The sequence below is a fragment of the Coregonus lavaretus genome, assembly GCF_964263955.1.
Source record: "Coregonus lavaretus genome assembly, chromosome: 6".
Taxonomy (NCBI): domain Eukaryota; kingdom Metazoa; phylum Chordata; class Actinopteri; order Salmoniformes; family Salmonidae; genus Coregonus; species Coregonus lavaretus.
The window spans coordinates 3321280-3344033 of NC_139993.1; the positions used below are offsets into that span (position 1 = coordinate 3321280).

Consider the following 22754-nt stretch of genomic DNA (forward strand, 5'->3'; position numbering starts at 1 on the left):
GAAAATAAAAGATGAATGGTCAGAATAATCAGATCAGATTGTGCAGGCATACTGTGGGACAAAAACTCCATCCCACCTAAACAGACTGAAATTCCATTTTTGACTGCACTGCCCCTTTAACTTAGTAAAAAATTGTGAACTTCCCCTTTAATACAGTATGTCCCCTCTGCCCTCTTATCCCAGGTAAGATGCCCCATGCATGCCAGGTGTGTGGCAAAGCCTTCAGCCAGAGCTCCAACCTCATCACTAGCAGCTGTCAGCACAATGGCAACCAGCCCTACCACTGACCCCGCTGCCTCTTCTTCCAATGCAAACTGGACCTGAGACAGCATCAGGAGAACCAATGCACATAAATTTTCAGGCTTCCAGCTGATCTGAGATCAGTTTTAACAAGCAAGTGAACCACTGCACATAGATAGCAACTCAGAGACTCTCACATGGTTGCTAATTTTTTCATTCTTAGGCTGATCATCAAACTACATTGATTGTCAGTGATTTACCTGTCAGTGGGTAGTTAAAGATATGGCCCTTTGAGATGAAATACGTTTTAGTGCTTGACTTATCTAAATGTATTGCTCTTGTGACACCCACGTAGCTTCTCTGGAACTGAGTCCTCCTCTTCAGTTCTCTGGAACATCAACATTTACCTGGAATGGATTGGGCTGAGAACTCCCCACCCACCCTTCCTCTCTCTGTCAGCGCTACCCTATAAAAGCAGAGACATCTCTCCACTCTGCACTAGAACACCTGATTACTACAACCTTCAAGCGCGCCACTGCACCGAGGAAGAACACACAGACACAGGTAAATACATTATTTTAAATACATGCTTTAGGTTTTCTTTATTTTTTACATTGTAGAATAATAGGGAAGACATCAAAACGATGAAATAACACATATGGAATCATGTAGTAACTGTATTAGGTTCCGACACAATAAAATATATTGATCTCCAGATACAATTTGGCAGCTTGAACAGATGTGTGTCTCATGGCTGGAACAGTTACTCTGTAGCTCAGCTGGTAGAGCATGGCTCTTGTAATGCCAAGGTAGTGGGTTCGATCCCCGGGACCACCCATACACAAAAAAAATGTATGACTGTAAGACGCTTTGGATAAAAGCGTCTGCTAAACAGCATATTATTATTATTATTAAATAGTGATCATTTGGCAGAGTTGAAAGATTTTGGTCGATATTACTTAACAAGCAGAGCTTTGGTTCACACAACACAAATGATATATAACACATTGGACATGAAACAAAGATACAAATGTAACAGCACAACAAAGTAGGAAAACTATTTTTTTTTGCAGGTGCCTTTTCATTTTAAACACCGAATAGTGCTTTCTAACGGTCGTCACTAGTTACCACAGTCACAAAGTGATAAACCCTGCCAAATCATTTAAAGACTTACAATTAGCATAAGGACCAAGACATCGCAAAATACATGCAATGCCACTTAGTGCAATGGTGAGAAATAATGATAAATTGCAGAGATAAACTTTGCGTATCGAGATCTGTGCTTTATGTGGACAGTTTGGATGAGGAATATTCTTTAATTTAATCAGTGGTATGAAGTACTTAAGTAAAAATACTTTAAAGTACTACTTAAGACATTTTTTGGGGTATCTGTACTTTACTATTTATTTATTTTGACAACTTTTACTTGACACCCAAAAGTACTAGCTACATTTTGAACGCTTAGCAGGACAGGAAAATTGTCAAACTCATACACTTGTCAAGAGAACATCCTGCTCCCTCTGATCTGGCGGACTCAATAAACACACATGCTTCGTTTGTAAATATTTTCTGAGTGTTGGAGTGTGCCCCTGGCTATCTGTAAATTAAAATAACAAAATGGTGCCATTTGGTTTGCTTAATATGAGGAATTTGAAATGAATTTTACTTTTGATACATACGTATATTTGAGCAATTACATTTACTTTTGATACTTCAGGATATTTAAAACCAAATAATTTTACTCAAGTATTATTTTACTGGATGACTTTAACTTGAGTCATTTTCTATTAAGGTTTCTTTACTTTTCCTCAAGACAATTGGGTAATTTTTCCACCACTGAATTTAATCAACTTAACCCTTAATTATCCTCTTTCTCTCCCCCTCTCTTTTCTCTATCGTTGCAGCAATGGATTGTGCTTCACATACCAACAGCCAAAATGACTGCAATAAAAAAAAACCTGTTGCCAAATGTCCTACAAAACCAGGCCAAGACATATCATGCCAAGACATATCAGGCCAAACCATATCAGGCCAAACCATATCAGGCCAAACCATATCAGGCAGTGTGAGCGGCAATATTGCCATTGGCAGCCAGACCAATAACCCCAGTCATACCGGTATGTAACCCTATCCAGTGGGAGGGAATCTATATATGAATGAATAATAAATACATTCATATTTTATTGTTTTGTGGCCATTCAACATGGGAATATAACACACATTGATATTAGACATTTCAAAGCATAAAGTAATTACATTTCACAGCTCAGTTCCAGCACCAGCGTAAATATAGATACAAATAGAAAATTGTTTATTGTTGCTCATAGCAGTGTTCTCAGCAAACTTCTAATACTGACAACCACATTTATTTCAGCACTGTCCAATGACTCTCTCTCTCGTTCCCTTAGGTTAACAAAAAACTCCCAGAAAAACTGTCGCACCCAGCATCACCATAGCCAACATAACAGGTGGCAGAGTGGGTCTCTACTACAAGGCAGAGAAGATGGCTCTCTGTGACCTCATCAAGGGGAGTCAACTCAAGGGCGAATCCATCCTTATCCTGGAAGACACCTTTAAGAAGACCCCTCTTCCTCAGAACCTCGATTTCACTGGCTTCCAAGTAGAAAGTGACAATACACACAGATTAAACTACATACAAATTATTGATTACAAATAAACGGAATAAATCACAGATATGTGAAAAAGTGCTGAGTGTATGGTCGAAATCAGCAATATAATCACTGTAGGTTTTTGATCAAATAATAAATGTTACCAAACTGAGAAAATGTGTTCTGTAAGATGTTAGGAGTGTGTGTGGGATTACATTACATGATTGGGGTTGCCACCAGATATCCTACATACTCATACTAATTTTAACAAAGGTCAACAACACAAGATTGTAATCAAAGTTTTATTTCTAAGGTTGTAGTCATGTTATTTCAAGCATACAGGGTGATGGTGCAAGACACGTACAGGGAGCACAAATATATATAGCAGAGAAAAAATCTGCACATTTCCTCATTACACTGGATTTAAAAACCATGTGATCTAGAATGTTAGATGCATGCAGTGTTTCCCAACTAAAGGTTTTGATGATTAGTTGAATCAAGTGTTAGTGCTAGGGTAAAAACTGAAATGTGCACCCGTTTGGGTCCCTAGGACCAGGACTGAGAAACAGTAGATTAATGCATCATAATGAATGAACAATACACCAGACAACTACTTTCAAGCACATGGCTCTGTCCACCAACCCTACAATTCTGGAAAGAAACCATACAAACTAATCCTCCCTTTTGGGTCACAGCATTCCACTCTCCCCATCTCTCTGCCTTCTTGGAGATCATCAGTCAATTTTAATCACCTTAAATATCGCCAAGAAAACAATATTACTCAACTAGAAAAACAGAAACCAACTGTGTTTGTCTGTCATGTTGTATAATGATTTGAAGACAAGCGCAGGAATACATATTAGGGGTTTTATTTACTCCTCCCAACACAAACACGTCTATATATACAAAAGGGATGTAACCCAAACAAAGAGCGAGGTGTAACCTCAACACAATACACGGGACGAGACCCGTAAACAACAAGACCACAATACATGGTACTCACGAGACCAACGGACATGGGACAATAATCGACAAGGACAATGAGGAACAGAGGGCACATATATACACATACTAATCAGGGGGATTGGGAACCAGGTGTGCGTAATGAGACAAGACAGTCCGGGGTTGGTGGTAACGATCCATGTCAGTGACGCCTAGAAAGCCAGTGACGAAGACCTCCGGAACTGGTGAACGGAATGAGCAGCAGTACCGGGGGGATCCGTGACATTGTCAACAGATTAACCTTCTCACAGACCACATCACAATGGAAAAAATTACAGCATCCACCAAAGACTAATTCAATCCTTCAATGAAAACTGGACCCCACTCCTCAACTCCACCGCTGAGCTGATCCCACCCTAGTGTTTACTCTACCACCCAAGTTGCTATTACTATTTATTTGTATACATTATATAGAGCAGCAGTTGAAAGGTACAACGTTTGATAGTTGATAGATGTTGTACAGTCAGGTCCATAATTATTGGTACTCTTGAAAAAGGTTAGCAAAGAATACTGAGCTATATTGAATGCAATTTTGGGGTGGAAATCGTATTATTTTAAACTAATACAATTGTGTCACGGTTCAGACAGACGACCAGAGGACCACAATTGCGTCACACCAGAAAGTTTATTAAACTTAAGGGAAAAGGGAAGTAGGGAGTGAATGAAGGCTCCAGGGGTAACAGGGGTCCCGTCCAATGCGCTGGGTCTGTGCCCCCCCCAGTGGCAGCGGTGCGTCCTATGAAGCCGGTGGTGGGTGGTCCAGAAGTCCTGGGGGGGGGAGACACAGACACAACAGGGCGGAATGAAACCAGGCAGCAGTACAGTTCAAGGGAAATCCAAAATACGTAGTAGCAAGGCAGAAGGCTGGTCAGAGTTACCGGGATTGAAGAGTAGTCAGGAGTCGTAATGGCAGAAGCAGGTCTGGATCTCCTGAGGCAGAAGAGTATCCAAAAAACAGGCAGGTCCGGGGTCACAAAACCAGGGTGAGCCAGAAGCGCGAGCAAACAGGTTCCGGGTGTGAGCTTTGCAGACGATCTGACACCGGAGAGCTGAAAGACAGGGCCTTAAATACTGGGAGAGGTAGTGGGTAATGCAGCGCAGCTGGCAGAGTAATTAGAGCAGAGCAGAGCAGGGACAGGTGGAGCTAGTTAGGCTGAGTAGAGAGAGTGGTGAGCAGAGTGGAAGAAAATTAAGGTGGTAACCCGGTGGAGTGAGAGGCCCATGACAGAACCCCCCCCCCAAGGGACGGCCCCAGAAGTCCCAAGAGCAACACCACGCCGGGCGGGAGGAGGGGAGCCGGAGGAGGGCTAGAACTCCTCCGAACGGTCCGAGTGAACGTCCTCATCCTCGGAGGAAGCCGGAGGGCCGTGGTCGGGAGATGGGACAGGTCCCGAGACAGGATCAGGCACAGGACAGGAAGCCGAGCGGGCCGGACGGTTAGGGACCCCTCTGGGGCGGCCCCTACGGATTGCAGGTTGATCAGGATGCCGTTGGTGGAAAGCGGTGATGAGAGTCCTATCCACAATCCGACTAGCTGGCACCCAGGTCCTTTCCTCAGGTCCATAGCCCTCCCAGTCAATGAGGTACTGGAGACCCCTACCCCTCCGTCTGGACCGAAGCAGGCGGCGGACGGTGTAAACCAGACCACCATCGACGAGCCGTGGAGGAGGAGGACCAGGCGCAGCAGGGACCAGCGGACTCTCATGGATGGGCTTAATCTTAGACACATGGAAAGTGGGGTGCACCCTCAGGGAATTAGGCAGTTGGAGCCGGACAGCAGTTGGGCTAATCACTCTTATGATAGGGAATGGGCCAATGAACCGAGGTGCCAGCTTCTGCGACTCCACCCTGAGTGGCAGGTTCTTCGATGACAACCACACCCTTTGACCAACATGGTAGGTGGGAGCAGGAATTCTCCGACGGTTGGCCCCGGTAGTGTAGCTGGCAACGGATCTGAGGAGTGTGGCTCGGGCTTGTGACCAGGTGCGGCGACATCGACGGGCAAAAGCAAGTGCAGATGGGCAAGTAACCTCCTCTTCCTGGCTGGCAAATAGAGGAGGCTGGTATCCATAAACACATTGGAAAGGGGACATACCGATGGCAGAGCAGGTCAGAGAATTGTGTGCGTACTCCACCCATGTCAATTGCTGCGACCAGGAGTGGGGGTTGCGTGAAGTCATGCATCGCAGTGCCTTCTCGAGCTCCTGATTAGCCCGCTCTGACTGCCCATTGGATTGGGGATGGAATCCGGAAGTCAGACTGACTGTGGCTCCCAGCAGGTGACAGAACTCCTTCCAAAAAGCGGAGGAGAATTGTGGACCACGGTCAGAAACTACATCCTTTGGCAGTCCGTGGATCCGGAAGACGTGTTCCAGGACCACCTGGGCGGTCTCCTTGGCGGTTGGGAGCTTGGGGAGGGGAATGAAGTGTGCCATCTTGCTGAAACGGTCAACGATGGTGAGAATGACGGTCATGCCACTTGAAGGGGGCAGCCCCGTGACAAAGTCAAGGGCGATGTGAGACCAGGGACGTCTGGGCACAGGCAGGGGCTGCAGCAATCCGGCTGGGGGCTGGCAGGACGACTTGTGTTGGTTGCAGATGGGGCAGGCTTGGACGAATTCCCGTACATCCTTCCTCAGAGAGGGCCACCAGAACCTCTGGGCGAGCAGGTTGTAAGTGCGGGTGGAGCCAGGGTGACAAGCTAGGCGGGAGTCATGTCCCCACTGAACGACCTGGGACCTCAGGTCTTCGGGGACAAAAAGGCGGTCAGCTGGGCAAGTGCTGGGACCTGGCTGGTTACGGAGAGCCTCCAGCACCTGTTCCTCAACAGCCCAGGTCAGAGCTGCAACGATGCAGGGACTTGGCAGAATCGACACAGGGTCCTTGGAGGGGGTGTCATCCTTCTGGAAGTGACGGGAGAGGGCGTCTGGCTTGGTGTTGCGTGATCCAGGCCGGTATGACAGAGTGAAATTAAACCTGGTGAAGAACAGGGCCCAGCGGGACTGCCTGGAGTTCAACCGTTTGGCCGTGCGGATGTACTCCAAGTTCTTATGATCGGTCCAAACGAGAAATGGAATGGTGGACCCCTCCAGCCAGTGACGCCACTCCTCCAAGGCAAGCTTCACAGCCAGCAGCTCACGGTTCCCTATGTCGTAATTGCACTCAGAGGGGGACAACCGACGTGAGAAAAAGGCACAGGGATGGAGCTTCCTATCCTCCGCAGCCCACTGAGAAATCACAGCACCAACTCCCACATCCGAGGCGTCCACCTCCACAATGAATTGCCGGTCCACATCAGGCATCTGGAGGATGGGAGCGGAGGTGAACCTCACCTTGAGGGTACTGAAGGCTTTGTCGGCTGCTGGGGTCCAGGTGAAGGGTTGCTTGGTGCTGGTTAGAGCAGTGAGAGGGGCAGCAACGGTACTGTAGTTCCGGATAAACTTCCTATAGAAGTTAGCAAACCCCAGAAACTGTTGCAGCTTCTTTCTGTTCTCCGGAACTGGCCATGAAGTGACTGCTGATACTTTGGCAGGATCCATTTGGATACTTCCCTCTGCCACTATGTACCCCAGGAAGGCCACTGTCTTGACGTGAAACTCACATTTCTCTGCCTTGGCGTAGAGGGAATTCTCCAGAAGACGATGAAGGACTTGCTGGACATGGCGGGTGTGTTCAGACAGGTTTCTGGAGTAGATTAAGATGTCATCCAGGTAAACGAAGACAAACTTGTTTAACATGTCCCGCAGTACATCATTCACTAGAGCCTGGAACACAGCAGGAGCATTGGTGAGGCCAAAAGGCATAACCAGATACTCGTAGTGGCCTGTTGGTGTATTGAATGCGGTTTTCCATTCATCTCCCTCCCGGATCCGCACTAGGTGGTAAGCGTTTCTGAGATCCAACTTGGTAAAAACAGTGGCTCCCTGGAGCAACTCAAAAGCAGAGGTGAGCAGAGGCAGAGGGTAACGGTTTTTCACTGTGATGTCGTTGAGTCCCCTGTAGTCGATGCAGGGGCGAAGAGATCCGTCCTTCTTCCCCACAAAGAAGAAGCCAGCACCAGCAGGAGATGAAGATGAACGGATTAATCCTGCGGACAGAGAGCCATTGATGTAGTCCTCCATGGACCTTCTTTCAGGAGCAGACAACGAATAAAGACGACCCTTTGGAGGAGCTGTTCCAGGGAGGAGGTCGATGGCACAGTCGTACGGTCGGTGAGGGGGCAGAGATGTGGCTCTTGCTTTGTTAAACACCTCTCTGAGACCATGGTAGCATTCTGGGACATTGGAGAGGTCAGGAGCGGAGTTAGTAGGTACTGGCCGAGGGGGTAGTGCGGCAGCAAGCAGGCAGGTTCGGTGGCAGTCCTCTCCCCACTCCCTGATCACCCCGGTCACCCAGTCGAGCTGAGGGTTGTGCCGGCGGAGCCATGGGTAACCCAGGATGAGGGGTTGGCCTGGAGAGGGGAGCAGGTGAAACTGGATAGTTTCTTGATGGTTTCCGGACAGACCCATCGAGACCGGGGCCGTGACATGAGTGACCGATCCGAGTAAGTGTCCGTCCAGTGCCCGGGCAGGAATAGGAGGTGTCAAACGGAGGTTCTCCAGTCCCAGTTGGCGTGCCAGCTTGATGTCCATTATGTTGGCTTCGGCGCCAGAATCCACCAGAGCAGCCAGGGTGTGAGTTGAGTCAGAGAGGCGGAGGTGAACTTGCAGCAGGGGTTTGCGGTCGGAGGACTGGATGGTCATTGAACTCAACCGGACTCCCCCTATGCCCGGTGAGCTTCGGCCCTTTAAAGGGCAGGTTACCACACGATGTCCATCACCTCCACAATAGAGGCAGAGGTTTGAGGTGAAGCGGCGCTGGCGCTCTGCAGGAGTGAGGGAGGCTCGCCCAATCTCCATAGGCTCAGACTGATCAAGCTGACCTGGGTGAGTGGCAGTAGATGACAGGAGCCCAGTCGGATCTCTCCGAATGCCGGTAGTAGGTGGACCTTGGCGCCCCCTCTCACGACGACGGGTCTGTATCCTTCTGTCGATCCTGACAGTCAGTGCGATGGCTTCATCAAGAGTGGAAGGCAGTTCATGGGAGACCAACTCGTCCTTGATATAGTCAGCCAAACTATGGAAGAACGCGTCCACCAACGATGGTGTGTTCCAAGAACTTCGTCTAGCCAGGGTTCGGAATTCGATGGAATGGTCTGCGACTGTACGTCTGCCTTGTCGAATACTGAACAGTTCACGAGACGCCTCTGCGGTGGGTGAATCCAGGTCAAACACCTTCAGCATCTCCTCAGCAAACAGGTCGAAGGTTGCACATGCGGGGGTTTGACGTTCGAACTCTGCTGTTCCCCAGAGTCGAGCTCGGCCCGTCAGGTGAGTGATGGCATACCCAACTTTAGCCCCCTCCGTGGCGAAGGTCCTTGGCTGCAAGGAGAACTGAAGTCGGCAGCTAGTCAGGAATGGCCGGACCTGGGTTGAATCGCCGTTGAACCGCTCGGGGTTTCCAATCTTGGGTTCCGGAGCAGCGGCTGCAATGACCGGGGCAGGTAACTCGGGGGCTGGGCTGGTGGGCAGACTGGCTGGGGTAAGGTTGGTGAGGAGTTGAATGATCATGGCGAGTTGTTGTTGCTGCTGCTGGAACTGCTGCTCATGCTCATCGGTTTCCATGTCGGGGAAAGTGTGCGCTGAGTCCATAATGGTCAGATCGTACTGTCACGGTTCAGACAGACGACCAGAGGACCACAATTGCGTCACACCAGAAAGTTTATTAAACTTAAGGGAAAAGGGAAGTAGGGAGTGAATGAAGGCTCCAGGGGTAACAGGGGTCCCGTCCAATGCGCTGGGTCTGTGCCCCCCCCAGTGGCAGCGGTGCGTCCTATGAAGCCGGTGGTGGGTGGTCCAGAAGTCCTGGGGGGGGGAGACACAGACACAACAGGGCGGAATGAAACCAGGCAGCAGTACAGTTCAAGGGAAATCCAAAATACGTAGTAGCAAGGCAGAAGGCTGGTCAGAGTTACCGGGATTGAAGAGTAGTCAGGAGTCGTAATGGCAGAAGCAGGTCTGGATCTCCTGAGGCAGAAGAGTATCCAAAAAACAGGCAGGTCCGGGGTCACAAAACCAGGGTGAGCCAGAAGCGCGAGCAAACAGGTTCCGGGTGTGAGCTTTGCAGACGATCTGACACCGGAGAGCTGAAAGACAGGGCCTTAAATACTGGGAGAGGTAGTGGGTAATGCAGCGCAGCTGGCAGAGTAATTAGAGCAGAGCAGAGCAGGGACAGGTGGAGCTAGTTAGGCTGAGTAGAGAGAGTGGTGAGCAGAGTGGAAGAAAATTAAGGTGGTAACCCGGTGGAGTGAGAGGCCCATGACACAATTGTTCAGTTAAAGAGGTTTTGTTTAACAAGTAAGAAAAAAAAAATATATATGTATATATTATGGTAAAAATTATTGCCACCCTTGTTTTGAATACTCCAGCACACTCCCCTTGCAAGGTTAATGACACTGAGCCAATAAATAGAGAGAAAACACGTTGGGAGGGATTTTGCAAATGCAAATTAATTACTTTAAAAATCATACAATGTGATTTTCTGGATTTTTGTTTTAGATTCCGTCTCTCACAGTTGAAGTGTACCTATGATAAAAATTACAGACCACTACATGCTTTGTAAGTAGGAAAACCTGCAATATCGGCAATGTATCTCCCCACTGTATATATATATATATACAGTGGGGAGAACAAGTATTTCATACACTGCCGATTTTACAGGTTTTCCTACTTACAAAGCATGTAGAGGTCTGTCATTTTTATCATAGGTACACTTCAACTGTGAGAGACGGAATCTAAAACAAAATTCCAGAAAATCACATTGTATGATTTGTAAGTAATTAATTTGCATTTTATTGCATGACATAAGTATTTGATCACCTACCAACCAGTAAGAATTCCGGCTCTCACAGACCTGTTAGTTTTTCTTTAAGAAGCCCTCCTGTTCTCCACTCATTACCTGTATTAACTGCACCTGTTTGAACTTGTTACCTGTATAAAAGACACCTGTCCACACACTCAATCAAACAGACTCCAACCTCTCCACAATGGCCAAGACCAGAGAGCTGTGTAAGGACATCAGGGATAAAATTGTAGACCTGCACAAGGTTGGGATGGGCTACAGGTCAATAGGCAAGCAGCTTGGTGAGAAGGCAACAACTGTTGCCGCAATTATTAGAAAATGGAAGAAGTTCAAGATGACGGTCAATCACCCTCGGTCTGGGGCTCCATGCAAGATCTCACCTCGTGGGGCATCAATGATCATGAGGAAGGTGAGGGATCAGCCCAGAACTACACGGCAGGACCTGGTCAATGACCTGAAGAGAGCTGGGACCACAGTCTCAAAGAAAACCATTAGTAACACACTACGCCGTCATGGATTAAAATCCTGCAGCGCACGCAAGGTCCCCCTGCTCAAGCCAACGCATGTCCAGGCCCGTCTGAAGTTTGCCAATGGCCATCTGGATGATCCAGAGGAGGAATGGGAGAAGGTCTTGTGGTCTGATGAGACAAAAATTGAGCTTTTTGGTCTAAACTCCACACGCCGTGTTTGGAGGAAGAAGAAGGATGAGTACAACCCCTAGAACACCATCCCAACCGTGAAGCATGGAGGTGGAAACATCATTCTTTGGGGATGCTTTTATGCAAAGGGGACAGGACAACTGCACCGTATTGAGGGGAGGATGGATGGGGCCATGTATTGCGAGATCTTGGCCAACAACCTCCTTCCCTCAGTAAGAGCATTGAAGATGGGTCGTGGCTGGGTCTTCCAGCATGACAACGACCCGAAACACACAGCCAGGGCAACTAAGGAGTGGCTCCGTAAGAAGCATCTCAAGGTCCTGGAGTGGCCAAGCCAGTCTCCAGACCTGAACCCAATAGAACATCTTTGGAGGGAGCTGAAAGTCCGTATTGCCCAGCGACAGCCCCGAAACCTGAAGGATCTGTAGAAGGTCTGTATGGAGGAGTGGGCCAAAATCCCTGCTGCAGTGTGTGCAATCCTGGTCAAGACCTACAGGAAACGTATGATCTCTGTAATTGCAAACAAAGGTTTCTGTACCAAATATTAAGTTCTGCTTTTCTGATGTATCAAATACTTATGTCATGCAATAAAATGAAAATGAATTACTTAAAAATCATACAATGTGATTTTCTGGATTTTTGTTTTAGATTCCGTCTCTCACAGTTGAAGTGTACCAGTTGAAGATTAAGCGCTCAGGACCTCAGATTCACCTTCCAACAGTACAACGACCCTAAGCACACAGCAAAGACAACGCAGGAGTGGCTTTGGGACAAGTCTCTGAATGTCCTTGAGTGGCTCAGCCAGAGCCTGAATTTGAACCCGATCAAACATTTCAGTAGAGACCTGAAAATAGCTGTGCAGCGACGCTCCCCATCAAACCTGACAGAGCTTGAGAGGATCTGCAGAGAAGAAAGGGTGAAACTCCCCAAATACAGGTGTGCCAAGCTTGTAGCGTCATACCCAAGAATACGAGGCTGTAATTGCTGCCAAAGGTGTTTCAACAAAGTACTGAGTAAAGGGTCTGAATATTTATGTAAATCTGATATTTCCGTTTATTAGTTGTAATACATTTGCAACAATTACATCAAAAAATTGCTTTGTCATTATGGGATATTGTGTGTAGATTGATGAGGGAAAAAACTATTTAATCCATTTTAGAATAAGGCTGTAATGTAACAAAATGTGGAAAAAGTCAAGGGGTCTGAATACTTTCCGAATGCACTGTAAATGCAGTGTTTTCCAACACACATGAGTGATGATGAGTTGAATCAAGTGTGTTAGTGCTAGGACAAAAACAAAAATGTGCACCCCTTTGGGTCCCTTGGACCAGGACTGAGAAACTCTGTCCACCCACCCTACAATTCTGGAAAGAAACCATACACAAACTAATCCACCCTTTTGGGTCACAGCATTCCACTCTCCCCATCCTTCTGCCTTCTCGGAGATCATCAGTCCATTTTAATCGCCTTAAATATTGCCAAGAAAACAATATTACTCAACTACAAAAACAGAAACGAACAGTCTATTTTGTCAACGAGTTAACCTTCTCACAGACCACATCACAATGAAAAAATTACAGCATCCACCAAAGACAAAACTGGACTCCACACCTCAACTTCTTGCAGCTACCACTGATCCCACCCTAGTGTTTCCTCTACCACCCAAGTTGCTATTACTATTTATTTGTATACATTATATGGAGCAGCAGTTGAAAGGTACAAAGGTTGATAGTAACCAGCCACAATAGGGACGCCCCTCAGGGGAAACAACATCTTTGATACAGCAATGCCCTCAGGTAAAAGGAGACCAATCTGCCCCAAACATTATGGTAAACATATGGGGGAAGGACATTCCTATGTTGGTAGATACAGGTGCTAACACATATGGGATTTCCTGTTCCCTGGTAATACATTTTGAAACAAAACCCATGTCCTATTCCATAGGACCTATTAATGTTGAAAATTATTTCTGTATTCACCCACCTAACTGTGTAACTTGTTAGGTAGAAACTTGTTAACTAAACTTATTGCTACAATGTATTGTACCCCAGGTGGAGTTTTAGTTGATATCCCAAATGATTGGATATTAAACCAATCAGTAAGCAGGCAAATTGAACCACTCCCCAGGAGGAGTGGGGGTCTGACACTGTTTCCCAGTCTATCCTGTTTCAGGAGCCAGACTCATCATGGACAGAACACTCCAATAACAGTAGACTTATATGCAGTGCTAGCCCAGTTATAATAAATGTTGATCCCTGAAAGAAACTCTAGTGTTGACAGCTACATTTAAAAAAGGAAGCTCCCTCTCTCCCGTTCTGAATTGGCCGATGTATTTGATCATTTCAGCGCATTACATATTCATCTCAAAATAATAGACATTTAATGAGTGTGAAGCAGAAAGTGAATATCCTACAGAAATTGGTAATAAATATTAAGAGTAACATTGTTAGGGTAGACTAAAATGCAAACAATGCCTTCCAATAAGGATAAATGTTTGTTTAGTTTATTTTTAAAACTTACAATAGGGGTAAAAGTAGAACATTGTTTGAGGGTGATCCCAACCCACCCTCACTCTCTCTGTCAGCGCTACCCTATAAAAGTGCAACCAGTCATTGAGTGTAAGGGGGCAATTACTTTTTCACACAGGGGAATTGGGTGTTGCATAACTTTGTTAATAAAATAAATAAAATAAGTGTACCTTTTTTTTGTTATTTGTAAACTCAGGTTCCATTTGTATAATATTAGGTTTTGGTTGAAGATCTGATAACATTCAGTATCAAAAAGATAACATTCAGTATAAAAAATATGCAAAAGTAGACAAAATCAGAAAGGGGGCAAATGCTTTTTCACAACACTGTACATTAGTTTGTTTTGTTTGGTATATTTGTAAAAAATAAATATATTATTATACTTCACATGAAACTGTGATTGAAATCAATGTGAAAACCCACTAAATAAAATGTTCCACAAAATATGTAGCCTATATATTATGATGTGTTCTCGTGTTTCAGGAGCGTACGTTTGGCTGTAAGGTGTGTGTGGGAAGTGTTTAAGTACCCTATCCACCCACCTGCTAAACTAATTTCACCAGAAGTCTGACATGAAGAAACACACCTTCATTCATACAGGTGAGTCAACATGTATTCTATTGGAATAGAGATATTGTCTTTGTCATGGTCACAGTCAAAATGTCCAGCCGGAGGATCAACCTGGCAGGGCATTAAGCGCTGCGGAAATACCTGGAAGATGTCAATAACTCCAAATATTTTGTTTAATTTATTTCCCTGAGCCTCAATATACTTTAAAAGGACTAAACACAAATCAAAACTGTGTAGAAATGACAATGGACCTATATACATTCATACAGTTTCTTGACTGTGTCTAGCTCGCTAATAATCACCGAAATGAAATCTAGACAGTCAGGGATCATGGAAAATTCCCCAAACTACAATCTTACCCATTTTCTGAGCGGCCCTCCATGTCTCGTTGAAGACCGAAGGCTACCTCTGGGGCATAATGAGTTTGACACCACTGCTCTAGAGCCTACCCTGCTTACACCTTCAACATAGGAGGACACATATTAAAATAGAAGATGACTGATCATTGCAATTGCAAAAATCTCTGAAGCTGGAGACTCTTATCTCCCTCACTAACTTTAAGCATCAGTTGTCAGAGCACCTTACCGATCACTGCACCTGTACACAGCCCATCCGAAATTAGCCCAACCAACTACCTCATCCCTATATTGTTATTTATTTTGCTCATTTGCACCCCAGTATCTCTATTTGCACATAATCTCTTGCACATCTATCATTCCAGTGTTAATACTAATTGTAATTATTTTGCACTATAGCCTATTTATTGCCTTACCTCCATAACTTGCTACATTTGCACACACTCTATATATATTTTCTGTTGTACTTTTGACTTTATGTTTTGTTTTACCCCATATGTAATTCTGTGTTGTTGTTTTTATCGCATTGCTTTGCTTTATCTTGGCCAGGTCGCAGTTGTAAATGAGAACTTGTTCTCAACTGGCTTACCTGGTTAAATAAAGGTGAAATAAAATAAAAAAATAAAAATGGATCAGAAAAATCTGATCAGATTGTGATGTCATACTGTGGGACAAAAACTCCATCCCACCTGAACAGGCTGAAAGCTCCTACACTAAAAAGGCATTATCCTAATTTTCACAATCTCAGAGTGTTATTTTTATTTTGACAATATAATGTGGAAGGAAAATCACATTTTTGACTGCACTGCCCCTTTAACTTATAAAATAGTGAACTTCCCCTTTAATACAGTATGTCCTCTCTGTTTTTCTATCCCAGATGAGAAGCCCCATGCGTGCCAGGTGTGTGGCAAAGCCTTCAGCCAGAGCTCCAACTTCTTCACTCACAGCCTTCAGCACAGTGGCAACCAACCCTACTACTGGCCATAAACAAATATGTGTGCATTTATCAAGGCCTATATGCCAACAGTTCGCAACAATGTCTAATTTATCAGAACCATTAAAGATAACAAATCCTAATTGCTAAAATGACCCATATACAGTGTCTTCGGAAAGTACACACAATACCCCATAATGTTGAAGCAAAAAAAGTTTTTAGAACTACAACTTTGTCCCGAAGCCACTTGTCGTGGAAATTCTACACAGTGGACACTCTGTGTAATCTTAAATGAATCATCGTCTGGCCACTCTACCATAAAGGCCTAATTGGTGGAGTGCTGCAGAGATCGTTGTCCCTCTGGAAGGTTCTCCCACCTCCAAAGAGGAACTCTAGAAGTCTGTCAGAGTGACCATCGGGTTCTTGGTCACCTCCCTGACCAAGGCCTTTCTCCCCCGATTGCTCAGTTTGGCTGGGCGGCCAGCTCTCGGAAGAGTCTTGGTGGTTCCAAACTTCTTCCATTTAAGAATGATGGAGGCCACTGTGTTCTTGGGGACCTTCAATGCTGCATAAATGTTTTGGTACCCTTCCCCAGATCTGTGCCTCGACACAATCCTGTTTCGGAGCTCCACTTACAATTCCTTTGACCTCATGGCTTGGTTTTTGCTCTGCACTCTCAACTGTGGGACCTTATATAGACAGATATAGACTGGTGTGTGCTTTTCCAAATCATGTCCAATCAATTGAATGTACCACAGGTGGACTCCAACCAAGCTGTAGAAACATCTCAAGGATGATCAACAGAAACAGTATGCACCTGAGCTTAATTACGAGTCTCAGAGCAAAGGGTCTGAATACTTATGTTTTTTATTTGTAATACATTAGCAAAAATATCTAAAAACCTGTTTTCGCTTTGTCATTGTGGGGTATTGTGTGTAGATTGATGAGGAAGAAAAATAATTTCATCCATTTTAGAATAAGGCTGTAACGTAACAAAATGGGGAAAAGGGTCCTTGTCTGAATACTTTCCGAATGCACTGTATATTCATACAGTTTCTTGATTGTGTCTAGCTTGCTAATAATCACCAAAATGACAGTCAGGAATTATGGAAAATTCCCCAAACTAAAATGTAACCCATTTTCAGTGCTGCCCTCTGGACCTCGTTGAAGACCGAATGCTGCCCATGGGGCAAAATAAATTTCACACCACTGCTCTAGAGCCTACCCCGCTTTTCAACGTAGGAGGACACATGAAAATAAAAGATGAATGGTCAGAATAATCAGATCAGATTGTGCAGGCATACTGTGGGACAAAAACTCCATCCCACCTAAACAGACTGAAATTCCATTTTTGACTGCACTGCCCCTTTAACTTAGTAAAAAATTGTGAACTTCCCCTTTAATACAGTATGTCCCCTCTGCCCTCTTATCCCAGGTAAGATGCCCCATGCATGCCAGGTGTGTGGCAAAGCCTTCAGCCAGAGCTCCAACCTCATCACTAGCAGCTGTCAGCACAATGGCAACCAGCCCTACCACTGACCCCGCTGCCTCTTCTTCCAATGCAAACTGGACCTGAGACAGCATCAGGAGAACCAATGCACATAAATTTTCAGGCTTCCAGCTGATCTGAGATCAGTTTTAACAAGCAAGTGAACCACTGCACATAGATAGCAACTCAGAGACTCTCACATGGTTGCTAATTTTTTCATTCTTAGGCTGATCATCAAACTACATTGATTGTCAGTGATTTACCTGTCAGTGGGTAGTTAAAGATATGGCCCTTTGAGATGAAATACGTTTTAGTGCTTGACTTATCTAAATGTATTGCTCTTGTGACACCCACGTAGCTTCTCTGGAACTGAGTCCTCCTCTTCAGTTCTCTGGAACATCAACATTTACCTGGAATGGATTGGGCTGAGAACTCCCCACCCACCCTTCCTCTCTCTGTCAGCGCTACCCTATAAAAGCAGAGACATCTCTCCACTCTGCACTAGAACACCTGATTACTACAACCTTCAAGCGCGCCACTGCACCGAGGAAGAACACACAGACACAGGTAAATACATTATTTTAAATACATGCTTTAGGTTTTCTTTATTTTTTACATTGTAGAATAATAGGGAAGACATCAAAACGATGAAATAACACATATGGAATCATGTAGTAACTGTATTAGGTTCCGACACAATAAAATATATTGATCTCCAGATACAATTTGGCAGCTTGAACAGATGTGTGTCTCATGGCTGGAACAGTTACTCTGTAGCTCAGCTGGTAGAGCATGGCTCTTGTAATGCCAAGGTAGTGGGTTCGATCCCCGGGACCACCCATACACAAAAAAAATGTATGACTGTAAGACGCTTTCGATAAAAGCGTCTGCTAAACGGCATATTATTATTATTATTAAATAGTGATCATTTGGCAGAGTTGAAAGATTTTGGTCGATATTACTTAACAAGCAGAGCTTTGGTTCACACAACACAAATGATATATAACACATTGGACATGAAACAAAGATACAAATGTAACAGCACAACAAAGTAGGAAAACTATTTTTTTTTGCAGGTGCCTTTTCATTTTAAACACCGAATAGTGCTTTCTAACGGTCGTCACTAGTTACCACAGTCACAAAGTGATAAACCCTGCCAAATCATTTAAAGACTTACAATTAGCATAAGGACCAAGACATCGCAAAATACATGCAATGCCACTTAGTGCAATGGTGAGAAATAATGATAAATTGCAGAGAAACTTTGCTTATCGAGATCTGTGCTTTATGTGGACAGTTTTGATGAGGAATATTCTTTAATTTAATCAGTGGTATGAAGTACTTAAGTAAAAATACTTTAAAGTACTACTTAAGACATTTTTTGGGGTATCTGTACTTTACTATTTATTTATTTTGACAACTTTTACTTGACACCCAAAAGTACTAGCTACATTTTGAACGCTTAGCAGGACAGGAAAATTGTCAAACTCATACACTTGTCAAGAGAACATCCTGCTCCCTCTGATCTGGCGGACTCAATAAACACACATGCTTCGTTTGTAAATGTTTTCTGAGTGTTGGAGTGTGCCCCTGGCTATCTGTAAATTAAAATAACAAAATGGTGCCATTTGGTTTGCTTAATATGAGGAATTTGAAATGAATTTTACTTTTGATACATACGTATATTTGAGCAATTACATTTACTTTTGATACTTCAGGATATTTAAAACCAAATAATTTTACTCAAGTATTATTTTACTGGATGACTTTAACTTGAGTCATTTTCTATTAAGGTTTCTTTACTTTTCCTCAAGACAATTGGGTAATTTTTCCACCACTGAATTTAATCAACTTAACCCTTAATTATCCTCTTTCTCTCCCCCTCTCTTTTCTCTATCGTTGCAGCAATGGATTGTGCTTCACATACCAACAGCCAAAATGACTGCAATAAAAAAAAACCTGTTGCCAAATGTCCTACAAAACCAGGCCAAGACATATCATGCCAAGACATATCAGGCCAAACCATATCAGGCCAAACCATATCAGGCCAAACCATATCAGGCAGTGTGAGCGGCAATATTGCCATTGGCAGCCAGACCAATAACCCCAGTCATACCGGTATGTAACCCTATCCAGTGGGAGGGAATCTATATATGAATGAATAATAAATACATTCATATTTTATTGTTTTGTGGCCATTCAACATGGGAATATAACACACATTGATATTAGACATTTCAAAGCATAAAGTAATTACATTTCACAGCTCAGTTCCAGCACCAGCGTAAATATAGATACAAATAGAAAATTGTTTATTGTTGCTCATAGCAGTGTTCTCAGCAAACTTCTAATACTGACAACCACATTTATTTCAGCACTGTCCAATGACTCTCTCTCTCGTTCCCTTAGGTTAACAAAAAACTCCCAGAAAAACTGTCGCACCCAGCATCACCATAGCCAACATAACAGGTGGCAGAGTGGGTCTCTACTACAAGGCAGAGAAGATGGCTCTCTGTGACCTCATCAAGGGGAGTCAACTCAAGGGCGAATCCATCCTTATCCTGGAAGACACCTTTAAGAAGACCCCTCTTCCTCAGAACCTCGATTTCACTGGCTTCCAAGTAGAAAGTGACAATACACACAGATTAAACTACATACAAATTATTGATTACAAATAAACGGAATAAATCACAGAAAAAGTGCTGAGTGTATGGTCGAAATCAGCAATATAATCACTGTAGGTTTTTGATCAAATAATAAATGTTACCAAACTGAGAAAATGTGTTCTGTAAGATGTTAGGAGTGTGTGTGGGATTACATTACATGATTGGGGTTGCCACCAGATATCCTACATACTCATACTAATTTTAACAAAGGTCAACAACACAAGATTGTAATCAAAGTTTTATTTCTAAGGTTGTAGTCATGTTATTTCAAGCATACAGGGTGATGGTGCAAGACACGTACAGGGAGCACAAATATATATAGCAGAGAAAAAATCTGCACATTTCCTCATTACACTGGATTTAAAAACCATGTGATCTAGAATGTTAGATGCATGCAGTGTTTCCCAACTAAAGGTTTGATGATTAGTTGAATCAAGTGTTAGTGCTAGGGTAAAAACTGAAATGTGCACCCGTTTGGGTCCCTAGGACCAGGATTGAGAAACAGTAGATTAATGCATCATAATGAATGAACAATACACCAGACAACTACTTTCAAGCACATGGCTCTGTCCACCAAACCTACAATTCTGGAAAGAAACCATACAAACTAATCTACCCTTTTGGGTCACAGCATTCCACTCTCCCCATCTCTCTGCCTTCTTGGAGATCATCAGTCAATTTTAATCACCTTAAATATCGCCAAGAAAACAATATTACTCAACTAGAAAAACAGAAACCAACTGTGTTTGTCTGTCATGTTGTATAATGATTTGAAGACAAGCGCAGGAATACATATTAGGGGTTTTATTTACTCCTCCCAACACAAACACGTCTATATATACAAAAGGGATGTAACCCAAACAAAGAGCGAGGTGTAACCTCAACACAATACACGGGACGAGACCCGTAAACAACAAGACCACAATACATGGTACTCACGAGACCAACGGACATGGGACAATAATCGACAAGGACAATGAGGAACAGAGGGCACATATATACACATACTAATCAGGGGGATTGGGAACCAGGTGTGCGTAATGAGACAAGACAGTCCGGGGTTGGTGGTAACGATCCATGTCAGTGACGCCTAGAAAGCCAGTGACGAAGACCTCCGGAACTGGTGAACGGAATGAGCAGCAGTACCGGGGGGATCCGTGACATTGTCAACAGATTAACCTTCTCACAGACCACATCACAATGGAAAAAATTACAGCATCCACCAAAGACTAATTCAATCCTTCAATGAAAACTGGACCCCACTCCTCAACTCCACCGCTGAGCTGATCCCACCCTAGTGTTTACTCTACCACCCAAGTTGCTATTACTATTTATTTGTATACATTATATAGAGCAGCAGTTGAAAGGTACAACGTTTGATAGTTGATAGATGTTGTACAGTCAGGTCCATAATTATTGGTACTCTTGAAAAAGGTTAGCAAAGAATACTGAGCTATATTGAATGCAATTTTGGGGTGGAAATCGTATTATTTTAAACTAATACAATTGTTCAGTTAAAGAGGTTTTGTTTAACAAGTAAGAAAAAAAAAATATATATGTATATATTATGGTAAAAATGATTGCCACCCTTGTTTTGAATACTCCAGCACACTCCCCTTGCAAGGTTAATGACACTGAGCCAATAAATAGAGAGAAAACACGTTGGGAGGGATTTTGCAAATGCAAATTAATTACTTTAAAAATCATACAATGTGATTTTCTGGATTTTTGTTTTAGATTCCGTCTCTCACAGTTGAAGTGTACCTATGATAAAAATTACAGACCACTACATGCTTTGTAAGTAGGAAAACCTGCAAAATCGGCAATGTATCTCCCCACTGTATATATATATATATATACAGTGGGGAGAACAAGTATTTCATACACTGCCGATTTTACAGGTTTTCCTACTTACAAAGCATGTAGAGGTCTGTAATTTTTATCATAGGTACACTTCAACTGTGAGAGACGGAATCTAAAACAAAAATCCAGAAAATCACATTGTATGATTTGTAAGTAATTAATTTGCATTTTATTGCATGACATAAGTATTTGATCACCTACCAACCAGTAAGAATTCCGGCTCTCACAGACCTGTTAGTTTTTCTTTAAGAAGCCCTCCTGTTCTCCACTCATTACCTGTATTAACTGCACCTGTTTGAACTTGTTACCTGTATAAAAGACACCTGTCCACACACTCAATCAAACAGACTCCAACCTCTCCACAATGGCCAAGACCAGAGAGCTGTGTAAGGACATCAGGGATAAAATTGTAGACCTGCACAAGGTTGGGATGGGCTACAGGACAATAGGCAAGCAGCTTGGTGAGAAGGCAACAACTGTTGGCGCAATTATTAGAAAATGGAAGAAGTTCAAGATGACGGTCAATCACCCTCGGTCTGGGGCTCCATGCAAGATCTCACCTCGTGGGGCATCAATGATCATGAGGAAGGTGAGGGATCAGCCCAGAACTACACGGCAGGACCTGGTCAAAAGACCTGAAGAGAGCTGGGACCACAGTCTCAAAGCAAACCATTAGTAACACACTACGCCGTCATGGATTAAAATCCTGCAGCGCACGCAAGGTCCCCCTGCTCAAGCCAACGCATGTCCAGGCCTGTCTGAAGTTTGCCAATGGCCATCTGGATGATCCAGAGGAGGAATGGGAGAAGGTCTTGTGGTCTGATGAGACAAAAATTGAGCTTTTTGGTCTAAACTCCACACGCCGTGTTTGGAGGAAGAAGAAGGATGAGTACAACCCCTAGAACACCATCCCAACCGTGAAGCATGGAGGTGGAAAC

The 22754-nt window shown here is 44.0% G+C and overlaps 2 long non-coding RNA genes across 2 annotated transcripts; both read left to right on the forward strand.

The window, feature by feature from the left end:
- Window positions 1-595: 595 nt before the first annotated feature.
- Window positions 596-3022, forward strand: LOC311130670. Its single transcript, XR_014613376.1, has 3 exons — window positions 596-804; window positions 2145-2357; window positions 2649-3022. It is a non-coding gene; the product is annotated as an uncharacterized lncRNA (long non-coding RNA).
- A 13795-nt stretch (window positions 3023-16817) lies between these two features.
- Window positions 16818-20063, forward strand: LOC311130669. Its single transcript, XR_014613375.1, has 4 exons — window positions 16818-17443; window positions 17646-17854; window positions 19193-19405; window positions 19697-20063. It is a non-coding gene; the product is annotated as an uncharacterized lncRNA (long non-coding RNA).
- Window positions 20064-22754: the final 2691 nt, after the last annotated feature.